The sequence below is a fragment of the Triticum aestivum genome, chromosome 3D (assembly GCF_018294505.1).
Source record: "Triticum aestivum cultivar Chinese Spring chromosome 3D, IWGSC CS RefSeq v2.1, whole genome shotgun sequence".
In the NCBI taxonomy this organism is placed as follows: Eukaryota; Viridiplantae; Streptophyta; class Magnoliopsida; order Poales; family Poaceae; genus Triticum; species Triticum aestivum.
In genome coordinates, this window is record NC_057802.1 from 266279092 (window position 1) to 266291053 (window position 11962).

An 11962-nucleotide genomic window follows, 5' to 3' on the forward strand; every position below is an offset into this window, starting at 1 on the left:
AGAGTGAGGTGTCTATATTTGAGGGACTTTAGCGTAATTGAGATATTGTGCACTCATGGTTGATCAATTTGTTTCACAGTTTGTACTATGAGATAATGATACTTTTGAACATGCGTGATATACCTTGATGTACCAGAATTACAAACCTAAGATTGGAATTTTGGAATTCGACTCCATCATTAGATTTTGTAATTCATTTAAATGGAGGTACATTTTTAAGCCGGAATTTCATGATTTCAAATTCATATATCAAACCTAGAGATATACACATACGGGCATGTTCAAACTTTATAATCATCCACTTTATTCATACACATACACATTTTTGCTTTTGTCATCATATTTAGGATAAACACATTTGGAATTTCATTTGAATTGGACCGTATGATGGTATTTGCTTGTAGTAGCTCAATGATCCATATTTGAATTGAATGGACAATCTAAGTTTCGAGTTGGAGACATTTATTTTCAAAACTTGCACATTTTTTTTGCGTGCAAAACAAACAAATTGTCGGCCATGATATCATAGTCGGCCGTACGAGAGCAGAATACTTATAATTTTAGGCGCCAAAAGCTTTCAAACTTCCCGCTCACATCGAAATATCACGCGCCCGAAAGTTTAGCCCTGCGATATTCCTGTTTTACCCCTGCCACATGAACGGGAAAGGGCTGCTTTGGTAACTCCATTGTTTTCCCCTCTTTGCCCCCAACATTCTTCCCCAGAGCCCCTCCCCTTCCCCTCCCCGACCCCCCAACCACGACAAGCCGCCGAATCTAGTCCTCCGCCGCAGCGGTGGACCTCACACCCCGCCGGATCTACCTTCCGCACCTTGGAACCCCCAACTGCCAACTCACCACTTCACCGGAGCCGCTTCAGCGACTGGCTTGTCCACCGCTCCAGATCTCCTTGACCGCCATCATGGTCCACCGCACCGGATCTTCTTAACCGGCGCCCTCGTCCAGCACATCGTAGGCCCTTCACTAACTCCCTCGTCCGCCCCTTCGCTGGCCCTTCATACAAGCCCTCGTCCGCCGCAACAGATCCGCCTCATCGAAAGCACTGTACAACGCGCCCACCGAAGCCTTCGTCCACTGCACCGGACCAGCTCCACGGACACCATATTCAACTCCACCGGCCCTGCTTTACCGACGCCGCAGCCTCATCAGGTTATTTCGATTTGTACTCCTTCGGTTTTTCTCTTTATCGTGCAACTGTTCACTTACCACAGATGAGCTTTCTTGTATGTCGACAGGCGCCGCAACCATAGCATCGGAGCCGCTTCAGCGACGGCGATATCCGACCCAAACTCAACCGCAACACGAGCACCATCAATGATCCTTAGCTATCAAGTATGACAACGATACCCATACACCGCCGAGAATCAGGTACTATTATCCAACGGCCGGCGCCTACGTTCACTTTCCTAGCATAAGCACCGCACCTTTGAATTTCTTCAGGTCATCATTCAGTTTTTCATGAGACGCGTTATTCTGCTTGCACCTGTAGGGCCATACTTCTGGCAGTGAACATGTTACATGTGCTAAATTACATACTAGTGCACATATAGTTAATATGCTTTAGTTTTGTTCTGATGCCACCTATTGGTTCCATCAGACTGCTTAATGTTCTCTATGCTTAATTATACATCAGCAAACTAGCATGTGGTTCCGCTGCTTTTTGTTTGTTTTACCCTACATTTTCTGATGCTAGCTATTACATCACTGCTCTGAGCCTCTGTTCTTTACTTGTTTGTGTGTTCTTGATCTTCCCAAGTTGCATGACTAATTTGATGCTTCTGTTAATTATGGAGCTGCCAACCCCATCAAGCAAAATATTTGTTCTTTTGGGGCTGGCACCTCGAACAAGCATAAAAATAGAGGGAAGCAGATATATTGTCGTGTATGCACACACCCTTCTTTCATTAGTTTAGATGAACCATTGATGATCAATTCGGACTAGTGCATGCGATTAAAATTAATTTTACCTAAATAGATGGTGCAGAATAAACTACAACAACTAGATTTGCAACCACGGGATGCTGACGATATCTTCAAAGAACATTGCAACAGGAGCTAGGCTTCACAACAACATATGGTAAGCCAGTGTGTTTTAGTACATGTGAAATGTAATGCGAGTGGGCTGCTCTCTTGGCTTGTGCCCTCAACGTGTAATCCTACCGAATTACAAATAGTTCAGTTGTCTGCTTTGCTGTATTGCTTGATTCGAATGCTTATTTGTTGTTACGCTATACCTGAGTTGGCCAATATGTCAGCAGTGCCTGCTGTACTATCGTAAAGAAATGCATGCCTATTTCATTTGAGTCCTTAACTTTTCCTCTCAACTTCATCACAAGACTGTCTTCGTAGTTTATATGAGGCCACACTGTTAAGTGCTTTCTCAGATTATTTCAACTGCTTAGATGCCTTGGCAACTTAAATATAGCGGCTGTACACTCCCTTTCAACTAGGGATGTCAACTGGGTCCCGTTTAATCCCGATTAAAGTCCACTAGTGGTATGATAGTTCAAAAGAGTTTTTGTTTTTTGAGGAAAATGAACTAGGGAGGTAGCAAAAAATAACTAGATGGGACTGGCGGATGTCGTTTATTTGCCACTTACATCCCTAGTTTCATCTTACCATTTTAATTTCTTTTCGGCTGATGCTGCTTCGAACCATTTAAATATAGTTTGCCATGCTCGGCAATAATTCGTCCATCGTTTACCGTGTAAGCTTACTGCCTGGATCATACGATAACTATCTCTTACTGATGTCCAGCAGAAACCTTTCAGGATGCCGTTCACACTAGGACACAATGTACAACCCCAGAATCTATTTGTGGAAGCAGTGCACCATCCATGTTACCAGATGGTAGCAGTTTAGAGGCAACACCGCCGGAGAGCAGTCTGAGCACAGATATTATAGTGCTTGAGGCTCTACTAGAGGCAGAAAGAGATGGTGTGGCTGCCATGAATGAGGTAATCTTTATCTTGAGGCTGGAAATTACGGAATTAGCGGCACGCATTATGCAAGCAACCCAAGAATTGGAGGAAGTAAGAATGTTGCATTTGAAGATGGAGGAGGTCCTGCTGTTTCTGCTATCTGAAGCCCAAGGTAATCCCGGTTCTTCTTTAGATACCAGTTGAAATTGTCATTAGATTATTGTACTTGCATGTTGTGTCATGTCTCTGAATGGATTATGTTGCAAGACCCCCTATGTTGTCCATGTGTTGTAATGATCCGCATTTTTTAGGCGAGGTAATCCTCAGTACTTGTATGATTGACATAAGGTGAACTGTTTTTCGTGTGAGCATATTGTATTGGATGAAATAACTGTTTGACTCGGAGTGTATCCAACCTACTGAATTCAAAGATCACGGCATTTCTAAATCATAATCATATATAAAGGTGGAATAAATCTTTGTTGTGGTTTTGAAGAAATAAATAACAAAACGTATAATTATCTATGGATATTCGTAATCGAATACAAATTGGATTTGAATTTAGTTTGCCAGGTCCCAGGGCAAACGTGAATGCTAATTCTCCCAAGTTTTGAACGAAGCGGCTAAACACCCACTATAATTAGTGGGCTGCCCGAAGCAAGTGTTTGCGAGATGGAAATTACTGTCTACCCCTGACACTTGACATCCTTATCGACCGGATTTACACTGCTGTTGATAGGGGTTGACTAGTAACTTCAATCAGACGTGACACGACGGCCTCTGAGCCCATTCAGACACGGTGGGCGCCAAACGTGGGCGGAAAAACACATTTGATTCAAGCTCGTCCGAAAGACATGTGTCTCTTCCTCCATTTCCCCATTCATACACGGTGGGCAGCAAAACAAACTCTCCTCGTCCGAAATCGATGTAGGCTAATATTTTAAATAGGCGCAGATGTGTAACTTCCATCAGACGTGACACAACCGCCCTACCTGTCAGGCCCGTTCATACACCGTGGGCGCCAACCGTGGGCGGCAAAACACCCTCTCCTCGCCCGAAATAGTTACCGGCAAATATTTGGGAGATGCGAGATTACCGTCCTATCCCCAACCGACGCGATGTCCAAAATTTTAAACGGGGGATAAGTTCGTAACTTTCCCCCATTTCAGAGAAGCGCGTCCCAAAGTTTGAGATCCCCCCTTCCCTCCATGTCCCCATTCATACACCGTCGGCGGCACGACAACCTCCGCACTGCGGCCAGCCTCCTTCGTCCGCCACCCCATCCTCCACCTTGCCGGAGCCGCTACCCCTACCCCGTCGTCCACTGCAAGAGATGGACGTCTCTCATCCACGGCGCTGGACCAGGATCCTTTCATCGCCTCCTCCCGCTTCATCGGTGCCGTCGTCCACCTTGCCGTTGCCGCTCCTACGACCGCCTCGTCCACGGCAACAGGATATATCCCCCGACCCGGCCGTCTGTCGTGTAGGGTCTTCTTCCCCGCCGCCGACAGCCATCGCACCCGCAGCACCCTCAACATATCAGTATAGGCCTATACGGCGTCGCAAGAGAGGTGGTACTCTTCCATATGTGCTTAAGTTATTGATCTCACCCAGAAAATAGATCGTAATTTGTTTACTGTACTTTTCTTGTCCGTACCAAATCGTAGTGGCTAGTTGAAAGCAAACATTGGTTGCGAAGTAGCTTTGTCCGGTTTGCACCTTCAGATCCACCATGGCACGGGCACTATACTCGTAAAGCTTATGGTTTCCCCCCTTTATAGTCACTACCATCATCGTAGGTGCTTCGTGTCGTGCTAGCACTGTTCCTCAAGACCTCAACCCAAAGCTTACGTGTTGAAATACAAATCTGATATGATGCTCATATCACTAAAACAGAGAACGTTTAATTGGTCACCTAATGTTCCTATATTCGTTTCGAAAAGCATGTGCGCCACCCACTGGTCCAGCTAGTTCCACTTTCCTGATTTTTCTCTTGATGCTTAGGGTTTTCCCCTTTTATCTACTCTACTATGATCTGCGTAGGTGCTTTCTGTCGTACTAGCATTACTCCACCCTTCAAGCTAAACAACACAACACTCAGAATTCGAAAGCTTAGTTGTTCAAATATGATTGTGATATGATACTGATATTAGTTAACCGACACATTTAATTGGTTAGCTAAAGGTCCCACTTGAGTTTCCAAATGCATGTCACGACATATAGAGAGACAACATAATTGAATTTCTTTGTCACTTGTTGACTGTACTTTCTTGTCCATACCAAATCTTAGTTGTTATTTCAAAGCAAACATCGGTTGCTAACTACCCTTTGCGCGGTTTGCAGCTTCAGATTTGCCATCCCACTGCCACGGTCAACACTGTACTCATCATGCTTATGTTTTCCCCATTTTATGATGACCACAATCAGCCTACGTGGTTCATGTCGTAATAGCACTGCTCCACCCATCGAGCTAAACAAGCTTAGTTGTACAAATTCATATATGATATTATTGCTGATATTAGTAAAACTGAGAGATGTTTAATTGGTTAGCTAAATGTTCCTACTTTAGTTTCGAAATGCAGGTGAGCCACATATGGAGAGACCGGAAAGAATAGTATTTCTCTGTGCGCTCTGGTTCATCATGGGTGGCCAACCGACATTGTATTGAAAGACTTGTAATATCTTCAATCTGCTTGCTCTTATGCTCTTCTTTAAGATGATACTCTTCTCTTGCGGTCGACTGGTCAGGTCGAGTTGTTCTCCCTTAGTATATTTTGAATCTGTCAGGTCAGGTTGACTTGTCCTTCTTTACTATATGTTGAAGCTATCATCTGCGAAGTGTCATCACTTCTGGAGCTCTCATATTTTGAGTAGTAGGCCACATTATATTAATGCACACAACAAATTACAGCATGCATGGCATCTTTTAAAAGAATTGCAGAGATAGCACAAAGGGGTTTACAGGGAGGCAGTATTGATTAGAATCGCTTCTACAGTACAAAGAAAATCTCACTTGTTTTTATGTTTTCATGCATGTCAGATATTGAACATTATCAAAATGAATATGAGAATGGACGCACGAGAGGAATATTGCGGAACGATCCACTGGCTAACAAACTTGGCATGGTGGAGGATGGCCTATCTTATTCACCCATCAAGGTGCTTGCTCTAACTTTGCAAAGTTGTATTGGTCGCACATATTTTGCATCTGACCTCTTGCATTACTTCTACTTTGTTACACCATCTGCTTAGTTTAAGCATCATATATGAGTATATGCCATACCTATCCATTTTCTGTACCTATTCCATGTGTCGTCACACTATGTTTTTCCAGTCAAATGTTGTTCTTTCGTAATAGATGTCCAAAAGGAAGAGGGTGAGTGCAGATCCTCAAGGAGTACAAACTAGGTATTTGGAAAAGGTAGTGATACCTGTTAAATCAGATAGATCAGCAGCCACAGAAAACACAGGCCCAACTGTACCACACTTTACCCCTACTCCAGTGGCCAAACCCCTATTAGGACTGCTGGGAGCCCAGCGTCAGGTACTGTCTATGATATCAATTCAAAATTTGAACTCCTAAATTTCTGCTTGTGCCTTACCTTCTCTCTTGTATGAAAACTAATTTCAGATGAATCTCCTTGCTCAAAGGATCATACGATCTCAAAACAATAATGGGCTCTGCATTGCTCTTGTCAGTACCTCTCTCCCTTTTGCCTTGTAACGATGTACTTAATTAATTGCTATTTGATTATGTATCATCAGTCTGCACCTGAGCTTCATTATCCTCTGTTTCTTCCAATATTATTTGATCTATATTTACTCTTTGCAAAATGTAGAATAATGGCAACGCTTATAAAGAATTTTCTTTGGGGAATTTATTGAATTATCCTTCCATCAACATGGAGAAGGGCTTTGTCCAGCCCGTGTAACATGTAATGTAAGTTCATCCTTCTCAAGCCTTCAAACTTTCTTCTAGTATAGATTTGGATAGGCATCATTTCCTCCACTGCTGTTTGCTTTGCTGTTTACATCTGATTGGATGTTTGCAACAACTACCAGTTTCAAATTGTAGTTGTAAAAACATGTTCCTTATGCAGAACAGATCCATTTATTTGCTTATATAATTGTGAAACCTGTTACGTGTCTCCTTGTTTCTCTTTCAGACTCGTATCTCTTACGCCAGGCAGAACTTTAGGGAAGATAGTGAGCCAAACCATCTTGAGGACAGCGAGATGACCCCAAGGTCCTGTCTTGATGAAGACAGTGAGTTGAAGCTACTCACCAGCAGGTGTGAGACAACCTCTGTGCAGACACTGCCTCAATCAGTTCGACTTCTTCAGTCTCAACTTAAAGCGGAAAGGCTTGCTTCAGCTCAGCTGCAACTTGAAGTCAAAGATGCAATGAAGATGTCAGAGGACTGCCGTGCGCACCATCATGCCTTAAATCAAGTGTTGATGCATCTATCGTTGACACAACTGAGGTCTACTCAGCTTCTTCAGCTGTTTGGGGGCCCCGACGTGGCCAGGCCTAGTGCCTTCTGAAGTCTCAGTTTTGTATATTCTTTTGTCGGCGCGTTTATTTGCACTGGTGGTGGACTTTGATGCCTAGTGGATGTAATATGTGTGATAGCCGTGATAGCCTAGCGTAAGTTGCTTGCTTATTTATTTCCTTGTTGTCTTGTTTATTTGTTTGCTTGTAGTCATTGCAGTTCTTTTTCCGCGGTTTGCTAGTGGCTGCAATAACCTATTTTTTAAAACTAGGCCACAATAACCATGGGCTAATATTTACTGTAGTGACACTAGGCCTCCTACGGGCCGTAGAAACAGTGGGCCTTCTACGGGCCGTAGAAACAGTGGGCCTTCTACGGGCCGTAGAAACAATGGGCCTTCTACGAGCCGTAGAAACAATGGGCCTTCTACGGGCCGTATCATCAATGGGCCTTATACGGGCAGTATGATCGATTGGCCAAACATGGGCCAATAACATGCCGCATTATGGCCGTAAACGGGCTAGAGTTGGAATCGTCCGTTCATGGGCTGACCATAACGGGCCATCGTTAATAGGCCGTATTTGATGACGCTATGAAAACGGCCCAACGTATTAACGGACCACAAACGGGCCGACTGTAACCACAGGCTGAATTTGGCCCACAAGCAGAAAATGACAGTAATGGGCCATAAGTAAACGAATGATGGAAATGAGCCCAAGAATAAATGGGCTCTGAGAAGGCCGAAAGATAACATGGGCTGGAAACGGCCCAACGGAATAACCGGCCGTTAATGGGTATAAAGTGATACATGTTCATTACGGGCCAGTTTCACCACGGGCCGTTAATGGGTATAAAGTGATACACTGTTCATTACGGGCCAGTTTCACCACGGGCCATTAATAGGCCAAGAGTTACATAGGGCCTCATATGGGCCGAAAGACGACATGGGCCATACATGGGCCAGAAGTGAAAACGGGCTGGAATCATATTGGGTGGCCCAGATGACGCTACTGGGCCTAATTCGGATAGGGCGTAACGGGCCTTGGGTTGGCGGGCTGTAAATGGGCTATATGCGAACATGCCGTTAACAGGCTTTACATGGGCCGGCCCGCCACCTTTTGACCAAGTCAAACGGGCCGGCCTTTTCACAGGAATGGGCCTCTGTTGGGCCATGCCACGTGTTGATGTATCATAGACACCTTCTGTCCAATGAGTGGATGACATCTGTCCCAACGATGAGCCGACACGTGTTTCCTCCAGCCAATGATGATTTTACACGTGGAAAATCCCCATTGGTCGGGGTTGTTAACGGGTTATCGGATCCAAAACCCGACCCGATAGCTTAACGGCGTTCCATTACGGTGGATGCCACGTGTCGGTCACCCTTGACAAAAGCACTTCTGTGACGCGGGATTTATCGTCATGGAAGTGGACACTTCCGTGATGATAGTTTTGGTAATGTCATGGAACACTTCTACGACAGCACAGGTATGACTATCTTGATTCTGTCATAAAATCGTCATCGATTTACATGCATGACAGAAAATGCGACCTACTGTGACAAACACGTATCATCACGGAAGTGTATTTTTTTGTAGTGAGTACTCCTATATATCAATTCACACCATGCAAAGTTTCTCGCTTGCGTGCTCGCCCTAGCCGCACCTCGCTTGCAGCTTCCTCATCAGTTACCATATTTAAACTAGCACCTCCCAATTAAGTCCGAGGAGCCGGAAAAGCCCGGCCCAACATTGGGAACTATGCAATATGGCTCTGTACGTAAAGTGCTACTCTACTACACATGGACTTCGCTCCATTATCGGCTCTATAAAAGAAATTCCTCTTGACGTGATTTTTTTTTGAAATGGAGGCAAAAGCTTTGCCTCATCTCATTCATAAAGAAGGAACTAACAAAGTTCGACGAGATCCATTACACCTCCACGAATGGAAGCGAAAAGCCTAGTCTCACTGTATCAAAGAACTCAAATGTTCTGCCCCCGCAGTAACCGTCACTGATAAACAGTCTTCTAGTGTGTGTGTGAGAGGAGCGGCTGAGTAGGCTAGCTACGTGCTTGAATAGAGCATGGAGAGTATGCACTATGCAGGTGTACTTTCCCTGCATTGGTAGTACACCGATGGTTATAGAGAACAGTAGTACCCTCCACTTGCAACTGTAGCTCCTTGGACTTGAGATTCAAGAGTCCAAAACTGGTGCACTATAGAAGTACAGTACATCACACTAATAGTTGAGAAAGTATTACTACTACTGCTACAGTACTGCATAGTAAATAATAGCCTCACCATCGCGGGGCACGAGGCACTACCACTATGCTTGCCCGCATAATTTCCTTAGCGAAGGGACGAAACCCTGCGGTTACGCTCTTATCTCCTCCTCGCCTGTTCCCCTCCCCCCTGAAGAGACCAAGGCAGTTCGTCACTGCTCCCATGGATTCCCCAGGCGGTTCTCCTCCTCGTCGGGGCTGGGAGACCTTGGACAACGATCCTTTGGGAGAAATCGCACGCCGCTCCAACGTCCTCACCGCCGCAAGACTCGGTGCTTCCTGCACCAACTTTTTTAAGACAGTGCATAAACAGGCTTGGAAAAAGGCCGTGTTTGTTGGTCTTCCATGCGTCCTCGAGGAGAAGGTTATTCTATGGGACAATCCATCAAACAGTCCACCGCTCCCTGGCCATGGTTGCACGTTGACTCTGCTAGAGTTGCCGACGTTGAGAGGTAGTCAGATTGTGTTCGATGAGCAGGTCAGTCATGGAGTTTGATCATGTAGTGTATATTCTAAATATATTAGTTAGTTATTCCATCCCATAATTTCTCCGCTGCCCACTGTCTTATATATAGGTCTGGGTTGGTGCCAACGAAGATTGGCTTGCATGCCTCTGGCCGTACACCACCATCATTTTGCACAACATCCACAGCAGTGCGACCGTTCCCGTAGACCCCTTCTCCACCATTGGGATTGGCCTTCCGGACTGGTTGGGCTTGAATATGTATGATGACGCCTACATGATATTGAAGAAGATAGCAACTGTGGACCCGCTGACAAAGCGACGCGGCTATGATGATTAATATCTCATCGCGGTATTCGATGTAAGGATTGCCATCAGTACAAGAGGCAGTAACGGTAGAGGCTGGCACATGTTGGCCGCGATAGATTTGTACCCCTACACGTTCGAAGACGCCATGTGCCATGTAGGCCGCATCTTTGTTGTAAAAAGCCATGGGACTTGTTTCATCTGGTTGCCATCCTACGGTCCGAGAGATTACAAACGGAATGCACAAACCATCATTCGCATCCCTAATGGTACTCCATTATTTTGTAGGGACCAGTCATCCCCCCAATCAAAATAAGATCGCCGATCCTGAATGTGCATTTGCATCCGTGATTCGATCTAACCTGGAACCTTGTAGCTGAGTTTGGCATATCGGGATCAACTATCTTAGCAGTCGTTACCCATGGTACCACTGAATGCAACATGGTCACACAATCTACCACGATCGGACCGTCACCATCTATGCAGGTATTCCATTTTATCATTGCTATGTGTTAGAGTAGTAGTACTTGTTAGTTATTTTCTTTTCTTGACTGGGACATGTTTACTATACTATTACTACAATTTAGTATTATATTTTTTAACCCTCTCGCCTTCTTTTCATTGTAGTACTACTTACTAGTACTAGTACTTTTTACCTTGGAGGACGCGTATAGCTAGCTAGGCCCTTGAAGACTTGAACCCACTAGCTCCCACCATTTTTTTTCCATGTGTTACTATCTCATCCATGTACCCAAGAGTGGCTATATATAATAAGCTGGTTATTTTACTTCCTCTATACCAGAGTAGTACTATTTGCTGCACAATATTACTGACCGCCATATTTGAGCACAACATTATTATGCATGGACCTTGACCATGTACGTCACCATGTGTCCAGTTCTGAGATGCCGCGTGTACCAGATGAAAGGCGCCGAGTTCAACCCTCGTGATGCTATGTGGGTGCCGAGGAACACTCTTGGAGAGTACTCACTTTTCATTGCGGACAGCTACCCCATTGTGAAGCGGATGCCACCTTTCGTGCACGACACCGAAGGCCTGCCATTCATGAAGCATGGTTGTGTCTTCAGTGCACACCGCCGGATGAACGACATGCTGGGACACGCTATCCCTGATTTATGCCTCTTCAGCTTGGACGAGTCCCCATCTTGTGGAACCGGACTACAAAGCTGCGACAATGATCCCCGTTGCCCACCACTATGGATTGTGCCATCCATGAAGAACACCTGGGACTGGAACCTGGAGGAGGACATGGAGCCCATCTATAATGTGTAAGTGGAGTATGGTAAATTGTGAATGGTAGCACTGTGAATATATGTAGACTAGTCGTGCACAAATATATCACATGCTGTGGAGATGAACTTGTGTGGCATACTGGCATTTGTACTTTAGAATTTATTACTAGTAAATGTGTTATGTGTACGTGCAACTTGTGTGGCTGTTGCACGGGCTCCAACACGCT